General features: G+C 44.1%; 1 pseudogene; it reads right to left on the bottom strand.

Annotated features, from left to right (window-relative positions):
- Positions 1–21,614: 21,614 nt before the first annotated feature.
- On the bottom strand, positions 21,615–21,734 carry LOC136643241 (5S ribosomal RNA; annotated as a pseudogene).
- Between the last annotated feature and the right edge of the window lie 687 nt (positions 21,735–22,421).

Below are 22,421 nucleotides of genomic sequence, written 5' to 3'. Positions count from 1 at the left end.
TTTGAGATGCGGTGACCAGAACTGGACACAATACTCCGGGTGTGGCCTTACCATCAATTTGTACAACGGCATTATAATATTAGCCGTTTTGTTCTCAATACCTTTTCTAATGATCCCAAGCATAGAATTGGCCTTCTTCACTGTTGCCGCGCATTGGGTCAACACTTTCATCGACCTGTCCATCACCACCCCAAGATCTCTCTCCTGATCTGTCACAGACAGCTCAGAACCCATTAGCCTACATGTGAAGTTTTGATTTTTTGCCCCAATGTGCATGACTTTACACTTACTGACACTGAAGCACATCTGCCATTTTGCTGCCCATTCTGCTAGTCTGGAGAGATCCTTCTGGAGCTCCTCACAATCACTTCTGGTCTTCACCACTCGGAAAAGTTTGGTGTCGTCTGCAAACTTAGCCACCTCACTGCTCAACCCTGTCTCCAGGTCATTTATGAAGAGGTTGAAAAGCACCGGTCCCAGGACAGATCTTTGGGGCACACCGCTTTTCACTTCTCTCCATTGTGAAAATTGCCTATTGACACCCACTCTCTGTTTCCTGGTCTTCAACCAGTTCTCAATCCATGAGAGGACCTGTCCTCTAATTCCCTGACTGTGGAGATTTTTTAGTAGCCTTTGTTGAGGGACCATGTTGAATGCCTTCTGAAAGTCCAGATATATAATGTCTACGAGTTCTCCTGCATCCACATGCCTGTTGACCTTTTCAAAGAATTCTGTAAGGTTCGTGAGGCAAGACTTACCCTTACAGAAGCCATGCTGACTCTCCCTCAGCAAGGCCTGTTCATCTATGTGTTTTGAGATGAGGCATTCCACCATCTTAGCCAGTATAGATGTTAGGCTGACTGGCCTATAGTTTCCCACGTCCCCCCTCTTTCCCTTTTTAAGGACATTTGCTATCCTCCAATCTTCTGGCACCATGGCCATTTTGAGGGACAAGTTGCATATTTTAGTCAAGAGATCAGCAACTTCATTCTTAAATTCCTTAATAACTCTTGGGTGGATGCCATCAGGGCCTGGTGACTTATTGATCTTTAATTTATCAATGAGGTCTAAAACATCTTCTCTTTCAACCTCTATCTGACTTAATTCCTTGGTCAGGAGGGGCCGTTCTGGCAGCGGTGTCTGCCTGAGGTCTTCTGCCATGAAGACAGATGCAAAGAACTCATTTAATTTCTCTGCCATCTCTAAGTCTCCTTTTATCTCCCCTTTCCCTCCCTCACCATCCAGAGGGCCAACCGCTTCTCTGGCAGGTTTCCTGCTTCTAACATATTTGAAGAAGCTTTTATTATTCCCCTTAATGCTGCTGGCCATGTGTTCCTCATAGTCTCTCTTGGCCTCCCGTATCACCTTCTTACATTTCTTTTGCCACAGTTTATGTTCCTTTTTATTCTCCTCATTAGGGCAAGACACCTCTTTATGGCACCTCTTTATGGAAGGAAGCTTCCTTGCCCTTTACAGCCTCTCTAACTTGGCTGGTTAGCCATGTGGGCACCCTCCTGGATTTAGTGGAGCCCTTCTTTCTTTGTGGTATACACCTCTGCTGGGCCTCTATTACTGTTTTAAGCAGCCTGCATGCACTCTGGAGAGATTGGACTCTCTTTACCTTCCCTTTCAACCTCCTTCTAACCAGCCTCCGCATTTTAGGGAAGTCCACCAGTCGGAAGTCAACGGTTTTTGTGAGAGATTTGCCTGGTATTCTTCCCCGACATGCATGTCGAAACGGATCGCAGCATGATCACTGTTCCCCAATGGCTCCGTAACACTGACATCTCTAACCAGTTCCTGAGTACTGCACAATATTAAATCCAGAGTCACCTGCCCTCTGGTGGGCTCCATGACTAGCTGCTCTAAGGCACAGTCATTTAGCATGTCAAGGAATCCGGTCTCCTTTTCATGACCAGAACACAAATTGATCCAGTCAATATGAGCATAATTGAAGCCCCCCATGATTACAACCCTGTCCCTCCTTGTCACCTCCCTGATCTGTTTCCTCATTTCAAGGTCCCCTTCCGATTTCTGGTCTGGAGGACAATAGTATGACCCAGTATTACTTTGCTCCTCAGGCCTGATAATTTAACCCACAGAAATTCTATGGTAGAGTCTGACCCGCCTTCAGTCTCTACTTTGCTGGATTCTATCCCTTCCTTAACATAAACGGCCACCCCACCTCCAACACGCCCCTCCCTGTCCCTCCTGTAGAGTTTATAGCCCGGGATTGCGGTATCCCACTGATTCTCCGCATTCCACCAGGTTTCCGTTAGCCCACTATGTCAATGTTTTCCCTTGTCACCAGACATTCCAGTTCTCCCATCTTTGCTCGGAGACTTCAGGCATTTGCATAAAAGCATTTGTCAGCTGCTCTGGTTTCTTTTGAAAAAGAGTGGACATGTTAAAAAAATAAATATTGTCTATAAATAATTGTTTAAAAATAAATACAAATTAGTAAATGCATCAAAAATAGAATGTGCTCACAAATCCGCTGTCATTTTACTGGCAGGAGAAACTGATTCACTGAAGGACTGCCTGCACAGTGGTTTTTATTGGTTGATTCCTGTTGCAGTGCTTTGGCACTGAATGATAAGTGTGGGAAACAGTGGCATCACTCGGGGTTGTGGTGGTTGTGGATCGCACCAGGTGACACCATCAAAGAGGGTGACACAAAACTGACTGTCTAATGCAGGGGTCTCCAAACGTTTCGGCCCCAGGGCCACATCATTTATAACATGAGAGCCAGATGTGGCCTGCGGGCCAGGGTTTGGAGACTCCTGGTCTAATGGGCCAAAACAGACAGCATGGAAATGGCCAATCAGAGAACGGTGGGAGTAACTTGCAGAAGGGAAGATGGGAGCTACCACTTCCACTGTTCCTGGCACACAAGCACACATGCCTAGCCTTTGTCTTCCTCACATGTATACCTCGACAGCAACAGTCTTGCTCTCACCTCCTTGCCTCCTCTCCCTGGGAAAGCATGCACTCTCTCTCACACTTCCCAAATGGCAATGAATGGTGGTCACTATCGTTGCAGCTGCCACGCCATACAGCCTCCTTCACCTCTTTGGGCACTCCTCTAAATCCATGCCATGCTGCTGCCTCTCTTCCCTGCATTCCTGGCCGCTTTGGCTCCCTTGCTTACATATTGGGGCTGACATTCGTACAAAAAACATTAGGGGGTTCTGAATGGGTTGGTATGGGAGGAGCTCCATAGTGGTGACATCATGAGTTACCTACTGGACTGGGAGATAGCAACCCTAGTTGATGCCACTGGAGGGAAAAATTCCCCCACCGAAATAGATATAATGCAATATGGCAAAAATTCTACACCTTGGTCCATATGGATAGTGCAGGCAGTGCTGGCCCCTTCATGAAGCATTTTTTGGCATTTTTTCCCCACTTGTTTCCTTGTGTATTCAGGAGACCCTGAACCTAAAGTTAGATTTAGTCCTAAAGAAAGATGACCTCATAATCAAGAATCAGGCAGAGCCATAGAGGAAGATAGAAGATAGCTAGATTTCATTAGAGATAACAGGAATATCTACATTCTATAACACGTCTGCCTGGGTGGGAATGCAGAAAGAAATGTTCAGGTAGAAACACGCAATGGGCTGTTGCAATCTCCTCTTAAGTATAGAGAGGCACATATATCACACTTGCTTCTGGGGACAGCGTTGAGACACCAACAGAGGGTTCGTTTCAAGGCACACAGGAATGGATACGCTACAGGAGTTTATCTGTTCCTTGGGAAAAGTGCCAGGCAGGTGTCTCCTTAAGAAGCACTTTCAGCTTTGACAATGAAAGCTGCTGTGATGCAGCTGCTTTTGCTGCAGACCTGCTACTTGGGGGAATTTATGTTGTTCAGCCTTCCTGTGCCACTTCTGGGAGTCCCTTTTTGAAAGGTCCACTACCATCTCCATCTTAGAAAAAAAAACAAACACAAAAATATGCCTGGTCTACACCTGCAGTAGAACCATGTTTCAGATTTATCTATTTGGAATTGGCTGGGCCATGTCAAGGCTGGGCCTGGGGCATAGGATATCAGTGGTGCTATTGCCCCAGCCCATTCTCGACACCCACCAACCAGGCCTAAGCCCTGCCCTGATTTCCCCTCAGAATGTCAATTTACCTGCTCCATGGGCGCTAGTTGCTCCATTGGAGTGCATCTGGGACTGCCAGCCATTCATGCCAGTGGCCTAGGCCTGGGTGCTGTCACTGCTGCGACCATGCAAATGACCCAGGTTGTGAGCTGATGGAACAGGGTAGGATGGAATTGGGCTGTAGGTGTCTGAGCCTGGCCATTGCACATCAGACCCACGTAAGTAGCCAGCAGTGAATGTGCTTGTGGACACAAACAGTAGCCATCAAGTGGACAACAGAAAGGCGTGGAGGGACTAGTGGGAGTGGATCATGGATGCCATGCTTCCACTGTCAAGTAGAGCTGTAAAAATATGTATGATACCTGAATGACATAAGGTTTTAAGTAAGGAGGTTCACATTGTTCCACGAAAGCAACTACTTAAGCCAGTGGTTGCAAACTGTGGGTTGCAACCCACCAATGGGTTGTGACTTGATTGTTGGTAGATTGTGAAACTGAAACTGAGAAGCTGATAGCTAGGAAGGAAAATGTATTCAGTCCTATGTAAAGTGAAATTGAGATGCACATGTATGCTTATTCATGAACAGGTGAATGTGCTTCGGTATATTTGAAAGGACTGGGTTAAATACACAGTGTGTATGTTGGCAAAAACAGAGGTGAGGGTCGGTATGTCCTGTTTTTTTACGTTGCTGCCTCAAAGTCCCTAAGAGAAAGGAAAAGCTCTCAAGCACTTATCTTTTTCCTTTTCTGCTTTCTTCTCTCCACCTTCTCTATTGTGTTTCTGATCATGGCCAGCAACTGTCACCTCTGCCTAATGCTGTAAAGATTCCCTACTCCTGAGTCCTCAAGTATGGAGAGAGGAGGTTAAATTGGGTCCTCCGCTGCTGCCTGGCACTTCATGTGGTGAGCACCTCCCTGGCCTGCTCATTTTCTATCACCCCCTGGTTTCCTTCATCAGCCTGCTGGCCAAGCCCTTTGAAGGAAGAGCAGCAACCTATCCATGTGGAAAACAGTTCTCTTACAAAGAGCAGGAGCACTGCTTTGGTAACTCACTACCTCATCTCCTGACTGCTTCAGGTGGACAGGTCTGTTCTATCTCCCCAGAAGGCCTTGTAACCATTGAGGCAGGATCATGGGGTCCTAGAGTGGTGGCAGCATGACAGATTTCCCATCCAATGAGGGATAAACTTGTTGAATACTGTTTCAACATACATGCTGTGTTAGAGCGTCCTTTTTTAAGTGACCAAGCAGACCCGCTGTGAAGAGGATATATTTGCATGATTAACTCAGTTCATTCTCATGTGGGGATCATGGAAATTCAGGGAGTCTAATGTTTGATTGTCTTCTGACACATATATTTACCAAATAAAAACTGAAATAATTTATATGTTTTGAGAAACATTTTTGTTCATAATATCAAGAAAGCATATGTTGAAATGGGTTTTCAGCTTTTGTCAATCCCATATAACTAAGCAGAAGAAAATGCCATTTGACATTAGGTCAGCCTCTGGAAGTATTCTGGGACATATAAGTATTCTGGGCAGGGCATAAGGTAATGAATTTGTAACAGAGATTGTCAAAGGATGAAGAATGATTACAGCCTTGTTTTGCAGAATCTGAAAGACAACATTGGGACACTGCGTATAAATTTGGCAGGTGCGTTCAAAATTGGTGATTTAGGCAAGATATGTACAAAGGTTCAAACATCAACTGCACAATGTTAAATAGATCTACACAGTGTCAAATAGATTCTATGTGTGTCCCCGCCCACATGTCCATTCCCACATGTGCACATGCACAAATGTTCATCCCTACAGTTGAATCTAAGTTTGGGAAAGTCATTGAATATTATTTGATATGTCACTTGGAGAACAGAAATATTGATTTGAGACAGAAGCTCACTTTTCTTCCAAGCTGATCAAGTAACTAGCATTGCCATACTGTTAAACAAAAGACTGATAGTAGAGTCCTATGCAAGTCAACTGAGAAGTAATCCTCATTGAGTTTAATGGTACTTGCTCCAGGGCAATGTTTGTAGAATAGCAGCCTAAAATAACCTTCAGCACTGGATCAGGTCTCTTACCAAATGTGACATTGTGCAAGATGTTTTGGAAACTCCAAGGAAGCAAAATTGCTTCATTTTAGCAATCTTTGACACATTTACGCCACAATCCTACACTGTGCCAGTGACAACACATAAATTAGGCCTGCCAAAGCCTTCCCATTGGCACTGGTGCAAGCTGCAGCATGTGCTGAAGCAGGTAAGTGACCCACCGACCAGCACAGGGGCAGGGGGGGATAGGGTAGGGGAAGGATGGGGAAAGGATAGGGAGGGGGCCAGGATTGGCGGTGTGCGCCATATCCTATCCACCTTCCTGGTCCTGATTCTTCAACACAGATCCACTCTGAGTTTCACCAGCAATTTTGCTGGAGCAAGTAGACCCGTTGTGCTAGCTGGGACTTTCTCCAGAGCAAGGGAATGAATGTCTCCTTACCTTAAGGAAACCTCCAGCATGCAAAATTCCCCCACAGCGCTACATCGGCCTGGGGGAATTTAGTTACAATTGAGTCGTTAATCTTGGAAAGTTAAATAAGTTTGTTGTTGTTGTAGTCGTCCAACCCTTCTTCCAAAGAGCTGAAGATGGTGTCCATGGTCTCTCTCCCTGCTTTTTTGTCCTCACAACAACCCTATGGGGTAGGTTGGAAAGGGAAGGAGTGACTGGCCCAGGGCCATCCAATGAGTTTCATGACTGAGTGGAATTATAAATAGTTCCAGTCCTAACCTGAGAGCCTAACCATTACACCACACTAGCTATGTGGGTGGGTATATCCAAACACTCACTATAGTTCAGGGTTTGGTATCATATTTCAAAGCAATGGGGAAATGACAGGTAAAAAGAAGTGCCTTGGTCAGGGTAACAGGAGACTCTTCCAATAACTGTGAAACTTGCCAAAACAGTAGTGCGTCTTTCTTCTGTGCCATTTTATTTAAAATGCCAGCTATGCCCATGAACATAATTTTCCATATAACAGCATTACAGCATGCCCACTGTAGTCCCTTAATGCAAAAAAAAAAAAAAAATCAAATTGATTTTCCTCAAGAGATTATCTCTCCTTTTGCAATGCAAATATTTTCAAGTGTACTAAACATGTTCTAGCACCTCAACAGAGACTAAAGTATTTGCATGCAAAACTACCCAGAGCAGGCAGACTGGCACAAGCTTATACTAGCACCATATGTGCTAAAGAATTTGAGCCAGGAAACAACTAGTGTCTGGACACGATTTACAATTAAAATTTAATTTGATATTGTAATTCAAAAGAGATCCTAAATCGAAAGTTCCCATGAAAATTAATGTTGCATGTCAAATAAATCTCAGGCCCCAAATTGTAGATTTCTTGCACAGCCTAATCCAGCTCAATAAAGTAATATGACTTGTTTCTGAATTTCTTGTTACTGAGAAGGATAGCACTCCAGCAACCAGATGCTTGCCTTGCTTTAATCATGTCAAATTTTGGCCACTGCCATGTGCAGTAACAAATTTTGGTCTTGAGGCTCAGTTCTTGTGCATAGAATAGAAGAAAAACCTTACTCAATCATTACAATGGCCCATCTAATCCAATATCCTCTCTCCAGAGTTACCAGTTTGGGATAAACGAGACAACAGAATACAAGAAGTGTAATGATGCCAAATGATACTCTACCCCAAGATTTCTCACAAACTGTCAGTGTGACCCATATGTCCCTCCCTTATGTTCAGGTTGGCACAAGGCCTCCCTTATGTCCGGTCGGCTCCAAATTGAAGTCCTCCAGATGTAATTGGAGGCCTCACTAGGCCTCCTTAGGTCTCCAGAATCAGCTGGAAAGTAGCTTCTGGTTTACTTCTGGATTCATTAAAGTGACTTTTGGTTGCTAACAGGGACCTGCAGAGAGGTCTTCCCCAGAGAAGGAGGTGGGTTATGGCACCCTCTGCCACAGAACAGGTGGGTCACGGCGGCAGGAGGTTTGAGGACACCTGCTCTACCAGATCTGTAAATTTTAGTGCTGGAGACTTAATTGAAGGTCATACATCTCTTCATTTGAAAAAAAAAACAGAAATTCTGAGATAGACATGTGAATGTTGTTGAGTAGATGCCTGTCCTGCAATTTCTAGCTCACCTAAAAGCCACAAGTCTGACTTTTGGCCTACTCATAGCTTAAAAACTACACTTCTGGCCAGGAGAGGTGTCAAGAGTCGATCACATATACAGGGGGGCCCTGTATCCGAGGATCGGTTCCGTGGGGACCCTCATGTGCCCCCCCCCCGAAGGTGAGGGGAACTCAGCTCCCTTCACTTCTAGAGGATCCCTCTGAGCCCAACAGTTTAAAAAGGTTACTTCCAGTTTCTCTGTGAAACCAAAATTGATGTTTTTAATGCCTTAATAGTCATTTCAGGTTTCACAGAGAAACAGGAAGCAGCTGTTTTTAGACTGTTCGGTTCAGTCTGAACCCAGCAGAGGCCACTGACAATCATGGCCTCTTTTGAGCTGAGGACCCTCCAGAAATGAGGGGAGTGGAGCTCCCCTTGCCTCCCGAGGGTGGGGAGGTGTTCCTTAGTGTCCATGGTTTCAGTTAACCGTGGGGGTGGGGGGTTTCTGCAACAGAACCCCCACAGATACCAGGGCACACCTGTAATATTCAAATTTGTAGATGCTGAATATATGTATATGGTTTTGACGAAGTTTTGTCTAAGTCAGTCAGTGCTTCATAAGCAGCACCAGAATCATCCAGGTCAGGCACTGACTGAGGGCCCATAGCTCATGTGGATTTTGTATATTTGGTCTGGGCCTTTATCTTTTGCCCCATTCCCTTCTTCCTTTTCAAAACAAGGGAGCAGGAAGAGAAAGGGCAGTGGAGGTAGAATGTGTGGGCAGAAGCAGGTATCCCCCTCGTAGCAATCTGTGCTTGAATCAAGGGCCTCAGTCAACTTTATTGTGGGGCAGGCAGACTCTGAGGTGGTGCACTTCTTATTGTTCTTTCCACCAGTCTGTCTCCTATCTGGAGGTAGAGCATTACCAAATATAAGAACCACATGTGTTGAAGCTTGTTTGGGTTCCTATCTCAAGAGGATGAGCAGCACCTGTGAGAGAGAGGACTGGCAAACATCTCCATTTCCTCACTCTTCCCCTCCCAATATGCCAGCTTACACCTTCTTCACCCCATATTTCGCAGCACATTTGTATTCTGCCCTCCACTACTGGTGAACAGCAGCATAATTTGTGAGTTCGGAAGTAATGCATGGCTACTTTTCAGTGCAACATTCCATTCCCCAAATTATATTTTAAAAATGGCACTTGTATTTAAGATTCATTTTTATTATCTCAATAAACCATCATATGGACAGAACGTCACATTTCTTGCTGGTATAAATTGGTCTCACCCCATTGACACTGACAAATTGAGCGAATGGGCTTTACCAAAAGACAAATGTGATTTTGAATCTGCCATAAATTTTCACTTCTTAATGTCCCCCAAAAGGCAGAACAGAAAAAAAATCTTTGCTCCAATCTCCATATATTAGAGAGTAAGCACATTCTTGACCTGACTAAAACTGCTTTAGTTCATATTCTTCCATTAAAAAAATAAAAATAAAAACCTATATTCTTTTGTTTTTAGTCCGCCTCAAGAAACGATGAAGCAGCGAAGGGGATCTCTTGCGGAGAAGTTTTGTTAGAACGACCAATATTATTGTTGCATGAACTTGGAGTGAAAAAAGCAAACAAAGCCACAAAAGTTCTGGAAAAGCGCAGAAGTGTCGAAGGTTTAATGGAAATCATCCACTTTTACATGCCTCCCCTTGCATATTAATACCATTGCGTTTTAAACAGTGGTTTGATTTCAAACATTGAATTAATTAAGTGACAAAAGAAAAACAGAGTTGGTTCAGTGTGCCAAAACTAATGCCAACAGCTCCCTCTACTGGCTGACATGGCTAAAAACTGCAACCTGGAATGAATTGTATGCTTTTAGTCACATAGCACTTTACAGCTTTAGCAAAACAAAAAGGGCTTCTTGGAGAAGTGCTTGTATCTCCCTTGGGCCGCTAACAGCCAAGCACCTACCCTGGTGTACTTTTGAGTTGAGGAGGGATGAGATCTGTGAATGGGAGCAAAATGTATTGCGAATCTCCTGAACTCAAGAGAGTCCTCAGTAGCAGGGCTGGCCCAAGGCACCCTGATGCCTGAGGTAGCATGCCAAATGCTGCCCCCTTACTCAGTGAAGTGCCGGCCTTAATCCTTCCACTGTCCAATGTTCTAGCTCAGCAGTCTGTCCCCTCCCCTCCACACTTCCCCTTTCTCTGTCCCCTTCTTCCTTGTCTGATCCAGGATGTGGAAGAAGGAGGAGCGGTGGAGGGAAGTAAGTGGTAATCTGCAACCAACCACTTCAGCTGGCCTCATGGATGAACAGGCTGGCCCTGTTCAGCAGGCCTGCACAATATGTGACCACCAAGCTCAATGCAACCCATCAGCCTCATAGTGAGGTCTGCCAGGAGCTCAGCAACCCCTTTGTTTTTGCAGTCCCAATGACGCAGCAAATTGGTGGGTCCAAACAACAGTCAAGACCTGCAGCGTCGGCATATACAAGCTTCTAAAATAAATTGCCTCCTGCACTCTACTGGATCAAAAGGAGGTGGGCCAAAGCAATCTATGTTGCTTCTCAGCCAGTATAATTAGCCTAGTCTTTGGAAGATGAATGGAACACTGTTAAAGTCATTCATCACCTTTGTATCTCCCTAAGGGATTTGTGGTCCATTAGTATTAATGTGGAATTGTCTCATTTTATCCACACAATGACCATTTCACATAGCATAGGCCAGTGGGTCAGATCCTACTAGACGGGTCATGAGCCAATTTCAGGTGGGTCCCCATTCATTTCAGTGTGCATTTTATTTTTAATAGATTGGACTTGATGCTATCATGGTATGTCACTGCATTTGGGGAACTGTTACAGATCTGTACTTTGTAAACTTTTAACTACGTACTTAATTGGATTTTGTGTATGGGGGTGCTAAAAATTTTCCTGCTTGATGATATCAGTTTTGGCCATGATATAACTTCCAGGTTAATGACAACACTTCTGGTGGGTCCAAATAGATTGTCATTCTAAAAGTGAGTCCCCGGTGCTAAAAGAACCACTGGCATAGGCTAAGATAGTGAGTCTAAAGCAGTCTGCTGAGGAGTGTGTGACCTTTTTGACAGCTTGTGCTCATAACAGCAAACAATGGTTTGTATCTCTTTTTGTGCAGACTGACTAGCTGTGAGCACACTTGTTGTACAGCTCACCTGGGTGACCTTTGTACACGTGTAATCTTTAGTTATGTCTTCAGCGGTTTGGATGATACTTGACCCATCTAACCAGCCTCATACAATCAGAAACATGCATTCTCATGGAGTGTGCAGATGCTGGCTCCTCCCCTTGTGTCTGAGACCATTGGGAGCATTTCCTTTCATGTATGTGGATAATCCAAAATGTCCTTGTATTTGCGCTGTAAGTTTCAGTATCTGTACCGAAGTGATTTGAAGCACACCATCAATGTGCACAGCATTTCACAATAGAAAAGGAGAAAGGCCCTTACCCCCCAGGGGTTCATAATCTAAAATAGCAACAAGGAAGCCAACAAAGGAAGGGGGAGATAAATGGTGTCAGGAAATGTGGTGAATAATACCTAGTTCCCCCAGTAAAAATGGTCTTACATTGGCATAACGGTCTGCATTTGACATCATTGGTTGGAGAAATATTGACCATGATAGCAACCCATAATAGCACTGACAGCTCAGATTGAGATATGTACAAGGGAAACCCCTGAAGCCACAAGAGAAAGAAAGGAACTAAACTGAAAGGACTGTATCTACCTGAAGAAGCCCTTTGCTCCTATCCTACTACCTTCCAGGCAAATCCATGAAAAACTCTATGTGACTTCACCATACATCTCTGTGTTGACTTCCATCCTGCCTCTGAACACCTGAAACAACATAAGACAGGCCTGTCCAGCTTGACTTGTTGGGACTGACCTCCTCCCTTTTGCTTTTGGTCTCTTTTTCATACAGCCCTAGAGCTTCCCAGCTTACATCAATGGAAAATGTAACATAACACGCGGAGACTTCTAAATACCTCACTCATTTAAATGAGTGCAACTTGACAGGACTGATGTGATAAAACAGTGTAAAGGGTTTTACAAACATTTCGCTTGAGTGGCCAAGGAAATGGAGTCTTGACTTTTAAAAGAGGTTCTTTTTAAAAATGGCATAGAACAAACTGACAAGGTGATCCTTAACTAGACCTGGTTGCGGCCAATCGGGCTCCAGTGTGCAGGGCAAACTGCTTCAAGCTTGGAAGCCATCCTTGGATTTAACATGCATGCATCTGATCTGTGTTTACTTCTGCCCAAACGCCTACCTTTTCAGCCACTAAGGCCACAAGCCACTGGGACATTCTCTTGTGCAAGTGTGACATTCAAGACAATGATCATTGATCAGGGTGCAATCCTATGTATGCTTACCTGGGAATCAGCCCCAGAACATAGTGGAATTTACTTCAGAGTAAACATGTATACTCTTGTGCTGCAAGACTTCTGATTGTGACTACCTGTTGGATACAGGTAGAAATTTCTATTTTAATTATTTCCTTAATAGCAAAAAATCTACATATTAAATCTGGAGGAAGGCAAAGTTTTCATGTAACTGGCTGAGTCTCAAAAACCCAAAGCTTGAGAAAATGAAGATGGTTGCCTCTTGCATATATTCTACATTTTGCAATAAAAGTTAATGGGAGGGGTTGTGAATGTTCTGTATTTCAATGCCCTTAGTTTCTCCTCTGTCTCAGACAAACTGCTTTAAAGATAGGAGTTTCTTTATACAGGTTGAGACTAATTATTTGCGTGGGTTCCAAGCACTCAGGTGGATAAAAAAACATACTATAGCAAATCAATTTAAAAAGCAAAGTTTCTTTGCTCCAGTGATTGGAAAACAGCCTTGCTGACCTTTAGACTCTAAGATGAGAGTCATTAAGAAGACAATCCATCAGCACTTCACTCAGCCCCTCCCTTCACCAATGCAAAATGATCCCTTTCTTTCACTGCAGGGGGAAGGGAGGGGTCCCAAGGAGAGAGAAGGATTGATGGATTGTTAGCCTGCTGCCCCCCCCTCTCTCATTAAGGAGGCTATTGTTAAAGGACTGTTCAGTTTTTAAAACTGATTTTAAAGGGATGCGTTTTTCCCCCTCTCCAGGGATCAGCACATTCCTTCTCATCTGCAGGGGCCATTTGTGTTGAGTCAAATCCATGTATAAAAAATCTGTGTATAAATAGGTTGGACCTGTATATTGCTTTTTTTTTTTTTTTTACTACCTAGGGCTTTTTAAATTTTTAATGCCTTTTTTAATTTTTAAAATTGTTGTTAGTCATGAGAAAGCAGGCAAAGAAATGTCAAGTCCCATTAAATTATTTTCAGTGGGCAAAGCAGTGATCCTTCCTTCCTCCCTCCCTTCCTCCTCAGGTAGGACTGCCAGTTTTTTGTTTTTTTTTCCTGGCACGTTTCCTGTGCTTTTATGCCATGGACAGGCAGAAAAGTAACTGGTGAACATTTCTCAGATTTGTTTCATTTTTGACTTTCTGAAAAATGAATCCTTTTTGAAACCAGAAACCTGTTGTGAGAGTACATAAACCAGAGCTCTCTGGGAAACGGAAAAGGTGGTTTCCGCTTTAAAATATCCACTTACTATTTCTAACCGACATGACGAGCCCTCCTTGAGGATGCTCAAGAGATGCACTGCATTTGGGACTGGACCCACTGGGATGGTTCTGGGACTTGCAAGTCTTCTGACAGTGACAAAGTTTTACTTTCCCACAAGAAGATCTGACATTGGGCCAAATGTTAATATATTCCCTTCTGGGCTTCCTTGTCCCCAACTTCACACTCACTAGCAGCCAAATCCTATCCACACTTTCCTGGGAGTAAGCCCCATTGACTCTAATGGGACTTACTTCTTAGTAGACATGCATAGGATTGGGCTGTAATTCAGGTGTAACACATATTTTATGCTTCCTTTTTGTTTCTGACTGTGTACCAAGGGAATTACAGTTCTGAGAGGGGAATACGAATCCTTTAGCAGGATGCAAAGTACTTTGCAAAGTGGGGTACCATAAAAGGCAACAAATTGTCAGTTATTTTTCAATATATTTTTTTCTGTTGGGTAACACAGGTGCTTTTTGGCTTTTACACCTCATCACAACCATAGATAGATAGATAGATAGATAGATAGATAGATAGATAGATAGATAGATAGATAGATAGATAGATAGATAGATAGATAGATAGATAGATAGATAGATAGATAGATAGATAGATAGATAGATAGATAGATAGATAGATAGATAGATAGATAGATAGATAGATAGATAGATAGATAGATAGATAGATAGATAGATAGATAGATAGATAGATAGATAGATAGATAGATAGATAGATAGATAGATAGATAGATAGATAGATAGATAGATAGATAGATAGATAGATAGATAGATAGATAGATAGATAGATAGATAGATAGATAGATAGATAGATAGATAGATAGATAGATAGATAGATAGATAGATAGATAGATAGATAGATAGATAGATAGATAGATAGATAGATAGATAGATAGATAGATAGATAGATAGATAGATAGATAGATAGATAGATAGATAGATAGATAGATAGATAGATAGATAGATAGATAGATAGATAGATAGATAGATAGATAGATAGGAGTTTTATAAAATCAAATGTATGATGTTATCACTGAATTTACATTATTTCTTCTGAAGATGTGGCAACAGCAACTAGTGAAGAGGACTGACTACAACCTTACACCTTAGGTGCCAAACTGTCTTTGGCAGAAGTGGTGTGGCCAGTTTGATGACTGCAGCCCACACTCAGCAGAGGGCTCATTGGCCAGGCTGATACTCTGAAACTCTCCCTGTACCTGTTGCAATAGTGATGTTACAGCCCAATTCTAAGTTTCCCAGCTGGAGTAGCGGCGCCAAAGTGGCTACTGCTGTATCCCCTGGGAGTCTCCTCAGGGGAAACCCCAAGCCCTGTGATGGGGCTTCTCAGATCTGTGCAATATCTGGCTTTTCAGCCTGACACTGAGTTCAGTCCCACCCCACCCTCATCCCACCCTTCCCCTTGCCCCCCTAGAGGCTGCACCACTGCCCAGCAATTTCACTAACCCCCAGTGGCAGCACAACCTCCTCCTGCTGTGCCCAGTACCTGACTGGTGCTGGCCCAGTGCCAGTGCTCCCCACTCTCCTGTTGCTGTAAGCGTGCTTTATGGCACATTTGTGGCACCTGGTGCTAGGGCTCAGCGCTGGCACTAGGAGGCTTCTGGATTGGGCTCTAAGTTGACTGAGAAACTTGTGCTTCGTGCACTCTGATCTACAACTGGGAGTGACCCCCCCCCCAGAGGCTCCAGTGTCATTGTGGAGCCTCTAGAGGATGATCTCATTGGCCTCTGGGAAGAGGAGCATCACTTTCTGCTGTCAGTAGGCTTGAGAGGGGCCCTGTCAGGACTCTGTACCAGGGCCTCCAGTAACTTGATGTTGACATTGGTCTTTTGCTCATCAAGCCCTTTTGCAAAACATATTTCCTAAAGTACTTTCTTCAGGAACCATGGAAGTCTAACACTGATGTGACTTACTGGATATTTTCCCTACCCTGAATATTCATGCTAGTCCAGAATTTTGGTCCTTACACCCATACCTAACTGGACCCCTGTATTGGAATTGCGGAAGATATTATGAGGAGATAGGATGTGGTGTCTGCATGGCCCTCTGCTCTGGTGAATCCAGAGAACATAGGGTTAAAGCCTGGGCTTTAAGCAGTGGGTGTGCTGCTCAGTTGCAGCCACTAGAGGCAGCCAAGTCATTACAGGGATAAAAGCAGCACCTGGAGCAGTGAGAGTTTGTTGGCTGTAGTTGGAGAGAAGACTTGCTAGCTTATTGGACTGGCTTACTGACTTACAGGTTTGCTGACTAACGAAATGACTCATGAACTGGCTAATGGGTTAACAAACTGGAACACTGGCAGATGGACAACAAACTAGCACACTGAATAATGGACTAGCTAATGAACTAACCAAACAAAGACTGCTGAGTGGTGGAGAGCTGAGGTTGTGCTGCTGTACCTTAGAAGAACTGCTGCTTGGAGAACTGGGAGGATGGACCCTGCAGCCCTACAGGCAAGCTGCCTACTAATCACCTTCCCACATGCTGGGGTTCAACGGTAGGTTTATATGCTGCTAGAGCTAGCTGTGCTTGGGCCAGGGGGGCTAATTAGCTTGAAGTGGGCATAAGTTCTCTAGGCTAAGTTTAGAACAGGAATTTGGCAAAACAACCCCTCACTGCATCCAACACACTGAATAAGACAAATGCACAAAAAGAGTGCATATGTTATCCCAGTTTTCATAATCTGTTGGCACTAACTAGGCTTTACCTGTGGGATTGCATAATGGGGGGAGGAGGTCACTTGAGCTCTTAACTTCCCATTTGTGGAAATCAGATCAGCTTCCTGATCCAATGTGCTGGCTCAAGCCAAGTCTTTTGTTTACCAGTATGAAGAAGGCAAAAACAAGGGAACAATTGTGATTGCATCCAAATGACCCTGCAGCCCCAGTAGGATGCTAATACACTATAGGAGCCTCCCCTGGTGATAGGAGAGTCTAAACCATATGAAAATATGCAGAAAATTAGGGGGAACCCAGGCATTTCAATCACAGTAGTGCAGCACATCTTAAAACATTCTCAATTCACAAGTTCAGATGAACAAGCAGATCCTGGGGCCATGTTCACGGATGGCTTCCGGGTAATTTCCAAGAAAAAAACATTGAAACATGTATGTGTTCTAATGTGCAACGGTCAACTTGTCATCCAAGAGTATGGGGAGCCATGTATACAGGTCACTGTAGCTCCTTTGGATCATGACTGTTAACCGTAATCCCAGTCTGACTTACTTTTCATTGGTCTCACTTGTTGTTGGAGGAGCTTTCTCCTGGAGTCCTGCCTTCTACATTCCAACACAGTCACGGTTATTTGCAAGTCTCTGCTTTATACTGACAGATTATTGGCATTACTTCTTCTGGTGAACTCTTATCCCGAGCAATCTAGTCCATTCTTTCTGGAACTCCTTGTAAATGGACGAAAGGAAGATTTATTATGATCCAATCCAGTGGAAATTAGAAAATGGGACTAATGGAAACCATTAATGTCCTCTCAACAATCAGATGAATTGTAGATCAATATAGTGTATTAATGGATTGGACATTAAATATAAACATCTTTCTCATATAGTAAATGGGTAAAGAAAGAAAGACAAGAACTGCTTTTTTTTATGGCAAAGAAAGCTTTGCTCCAAAAATCTGTTCTTGTAGAACAAAACAATATTAAAATTGTTTTGTCACATTCTATTAAATTACCGGCCTGATTCTTGACCTGCCCTGGAACAGGCAGACCAGGTGTCCTGCCCCGTATCCAGTGCGGAGCTGGGGATGGTTGCCACACAACTCGGAGTAAGTGGAATTAATTTACTGTACCCATGTCGCCTGGCAGCTGCCCAACAAGGATACTCAGATCTGCGCCATTGAAATCAATGGTGCAGTTTCAAGTAGCCCAGTGTAAGGCCAGGCTGCTTAGGAGGGGGGTTAGGATCTGGCCTAAGTGACCACCCACTGAACCACTTACCACCCACCCTTCCCTTGTCCCAGAACATCCCCGTTTCTCCCTCCCCACCCTCCTTAAACCGTGCTGGCCTAAGGGGGTTGGCATGAGCTCACTTCTTTCTGTCAGTGCAGAGGCCAAGTCTAGTCTCCATGGGCCAACATGCATCTTTCCACCAGCCCAGCTAACTCACAGGTTGTCACAGATGTGCCTTATGGCACGTTTCCAACAGTACTGGGCCTGCACAAGGGACCTGTGCCAGTCCAGAGTGTGCTCAATATTGCACTCTACCTAGCATTGTTTGGTATCAGTACATGTTCTTAAACCATGAATTTCATGAATCTTCAGCTATAATAATCAATTCAGCTATAGTTTAAAATTCAGTTGTCATCATCAGCATCCGTTTATATAGAAATAATTCTGCTCTCTATAGTTTCACACTTGTTTGCTGCATTGACCCAGCATTATAAACAAAGCAATGTGTGGTTCCTTTTGATTGATAAGTGTTGCACTCTTCACATACATTCTATCTAAACCTCAAAGGGCAACTTCAAAATGGAAGGGAAAAATTAAAGAAATTGTTGCAGAAGTACTTTGTGTTCAGCTGGCATTAGTCATTCATAAATGTGGCTGATCATGCTCCCATTATTGATTTCTATGGTTCAGGACAGCATTCAGTGCCTGTTCTAAAATGAATATGTGAGCTTAAGGAAATAATTAAGGCTTTAATGTGGTCACATTCCTTGGAACCAGGAGAGGCCTTGTGATTCAAGGGACTATTCTTCATTTATAAAAATATTGGAAGATGCTTCATTTGCTTCTTTCAAGAATGGGTTTTAATCTAAAAATATCTTAAGTTAGCTGTTACTTTTGGATGCCTTTTTATCTTTACCTAGGGGAATGCTTATGAAAACAGAGCAAGGTTTAAACCAAGAGTGAGCTGACTAAGCATCAGTCTTGCATGGTTGGTGTCTGTTCTTTTGAACTAGACTTTCCATGGTCCCCCAATATGTTTCACATTTGCAAAATAAGAGTACATACTAAGGCTGCCTTAACAGTAGGCATAACTAATCTATGTTAGGTGACTATGAATATGCAGCCTTGAGGAACAGAAGTGCCTTGCTTTAAGAATCCCAGTTCTGGGTGGTCTACAAAAAATGATCAGTGCTCCACCCCTGTATAGTCTTTTCACCACATGCTTTACAAGTGAGGGGGGAGAGCTGAGGACTTGGTAGATCAGGGAAGTAGAGAAAACAGTCATCTGACCAAGAGAGGACACCATGTTCAGCTACATGCAACCCATTTAAGTAACTGGCATCCCAGTAAACCAGTGAAGGAGCTAGAGCAGGGTTTTCCAAACTGGATTCATGAGACCACGTGCAGTCCCCCCCACTCGCCCTTGCTCTGGTTTGGCTCCAAATTGGAGCCATTCCAGAGGCCAAATCACTAACTTGGAGGGTAGGAAGGCTTTTCTAGGTCACATTGGGCTGCTGACCCACCCTACTGGCCTTCGTGGGCCTTAGAAAGGGCTGCAGAAACCTCAGAAAACCACTTCTGGTTTTCAGAAAGCCACTTTCAGTTTGCTTCTGAAACCTGGAAGTGACTTTCCAAGGCCCACAGAGACCAGTAAAGGGGTCACTGGCCCAGCATTACCCAGAAAAACCACCTCACGCCCAGTAAGTCATTTCCACATTGCAACCCACCATGAAGGGGGAAGTGGGTTGCAGTGCTGAGAAGACTGGGAAGAGCTGAGCTAGAGTCTTATATACTTGAAAAGAGCCTGCCTTCCAAGAGAGGGGACCAGAGCTAGTCCAGCCGCCTCCTAGTGCCTGAGGAGACATGACAAATGATGTTCTTCCTTACCTAGTGATGTCTCCTCCCCCTCCCAGAATGAAAAATGTAAGATGGGGACAGTACAGAAGTATGGAGGAGAGGAAAGTGGTAGGCTAGAGCGTCTGAGACTCTGCAATTCTACACATCCTATTCCACTCTCTCCCCCTCTTCCTTTTCCAATTCAGGAAAAAGGATCAAGGGAGATGGGAAGGCAAACAGAGGCGGGAACCCTTTCCCAATCTTCTGCTTGAGGTGATTATTTCAGTCCGTTTCATGGGTGGACCAACTCCGGAAAAACCAGTGAGAGTTCAGCTCTGGGGGAGAGATTGCAAAAGAAATTTCAGGCTCTTACATCTTGACTAGTCTAGGAATTAATTATGAACTGTTATTAGGATATGATATAACTCGGCAGTTCTCAAACTCTCCCGAAGTTTGAGAACCGCTATAAGTGTTTGCACAGATGGGGAATGGGGGCAATGTGATAGCCAGGATTACACTGCTGCCAAGGACACAGGGGCTTTCTTCAACCATAGCTGTGTCCCTGCCAGTCTCCCTATGGTGCAGGGAGCCCCATGGAGCCCTCTGGAGGGGTACCCACAGCCTGTACAAAGTAAAGGTGATCACAACCCACTTACGAATTGCAATTGCAACCTGGAAGTGGGTCACAATAGTTTGTTTTACTTTTTACAAGCCACGAGGAACCCTGCAGAGGGCTCTGTGGGGCTTCCCACACCACAGGGAGGCTGGCAGGGACACAGGTAAGGTTGAAAAAAGCCCCTGCATCCCCAGCGGTAGTGCAATCCTGGTGATTGCATCGCTGCCATTTCCCCTGCTACCATTCCCTTAAAGGGAATGGCTTCTGACATTTCCCCTGCTCATATGACCCACCAGTTTGATAACCACTGATTATTGCTTATTGATTACTGAACCATTGATTATTGATTGATTAACCATTTGCCCACAATGGGCAAATTGTGGGCAAATGGGCAAATTGTGGGTTAATTGATTGATTAACCATTTGCTTGGTTAATCAATCAATTATTGATTGATTAACCATTGATTATTGATTACTGAACCATTGAACTTATTGATTATTGAACCACTTATTGATTATTGATTATTGAACCACTTATAGCTTATTGATTACTAAGGCAATGTGTGTGTCCGCCATACAACATTTCAAGAATTTTTCACCTGCAGTCAGAGGTGTACTGCCTCTGCCATGTAACATGATGCATGCCATGGGTGTCATCAAGGGAGGGGGTGCCAGAGCATGGGGAAGCAGTTGGGGCGCATGTACCCTCATAGCAGCCGATTGGCTGAAATCGCCCTGCTGGCTGCTGAGTCCGTGCTCACACTCCAGCTGCTTCTGCGTCGGGAAGCAGTTTAAGTGTGAGCATGCTGGTGACTTCACGATGCTGTGTATAGTGTGACATCAGGCATTACTGTGGGCACCAGAAGCCCTGGGTACACCACTGCCTGTGGTGTATTTTTTTTTAATAGTTGCCTCTTCCTCTTCTTTGACTCTGAAGTATAATTACTTCCCTTATAGCACAAGCCGAAGCAGGTTTACTCAAAAGGAAGACCCCTTCAGTTCACCTGTTTTTAATGCAATGATCTAGTCAAATTCATATCAATGATATAGTCCCTTTGTGTTTTTCATAGAAATGGGTGAGCAGCAACCCCCTGCTTGACTCATAATCACCTGACATTTTGCAAGCATTCCTTACAGGTACTTGAAAACCCTGAAGGATTTTCACAAGGAATGCTCACAAAAAAGGTGGCATTTGAGGACGGACACACACACACACACACACACACACACCCTCCCCTTGCAAGCAAAACAAAAAGCTTCTTGTTGCAAAGGAGGGAAGTGGTGGTAGGGAGCCTAGGCAGACAGATCTGGTTGGCAACCTTCAGTCTCGAAAGACTATGGTATAAGCCTACAGCACCCGGTATTCCCCGGTGGTCTCCCATCCAAGTACTAACCAGGTCTGACCCTGCTTAGCTTCCGAGATCAGACGAGATCGGGCACATGCAGGGTAACAGTTGCTGTATTGGCTAACTTGTTCCAAAATATCAAATGACAGCTCAAGCATGCCCAGAACTATCAGTTCCTACTGGGATATAGGGATTTAGCATCGTGTCTGAACAGAGAAAACTGCATGTCCCTTGATTGTGGCAGGAAATTAGTTCAGAGCATGCTCCAAACTATCATTTCAGGTACTGGAGCCAGGCTGCTTGCATGCTTGCTGGGCTCCTTTCTGCCATCATTTTCTTCCCTTGAAGCTGCCAGGTTTTGTTCAGGCCCAATCCTATCCAACTTTCCAGCACGGATGCAGCCCTGAGGTAAGGGAACAAACATTCCCTTACGTTGAGGAGGCCCCTGTGACTGCCTCCTCTACTACAGAATGCAGTGCATGCCCCACTGGCACAGCTGCGATAGCACTGAAAAGTTGGATAGGATTGGACCCCAGGGTATTTTTGCTTGAAAACTGGGAGAGGAATTGGTAGGGGGAGGGAAGAAGAGCCTATATTTTTTTGCAACCCTTGCAACCCATATCAAGGATTAACTTGTATGCAAGTCTGAATGTATTTATTTTAAGAATTTATACCCTGCCTTTCTAGTTAAAAACTAAATTGACTCAAAATGGGTTGCAACAGGTTCTTTCTAGAGGAAAGGCTCACATTTTCTACCCCCTCTTTTGAAAATTCATGCAATCCTCTGATTTTTTTTTAAATGCACA

The sequence above is a fragment of the Tiliqua scincoides genome, chromosome 2 (assembly GCF_035046505.1).
Source record: "Tiliqua scincoides isolate rTilSci1 chromosome 2, rTilSci1.hap2, whole genome shotgun sequence".
Taxonomy (NCBI): Eukaryota; Metazoa; Chordata; class Lepidosauria; order Squamata; family Scincidae; genus Tiliqua; species Tiliqua scincoides.
This window is presented reverse-complemented; position numbering and strand designations above follow the sequence as displayed.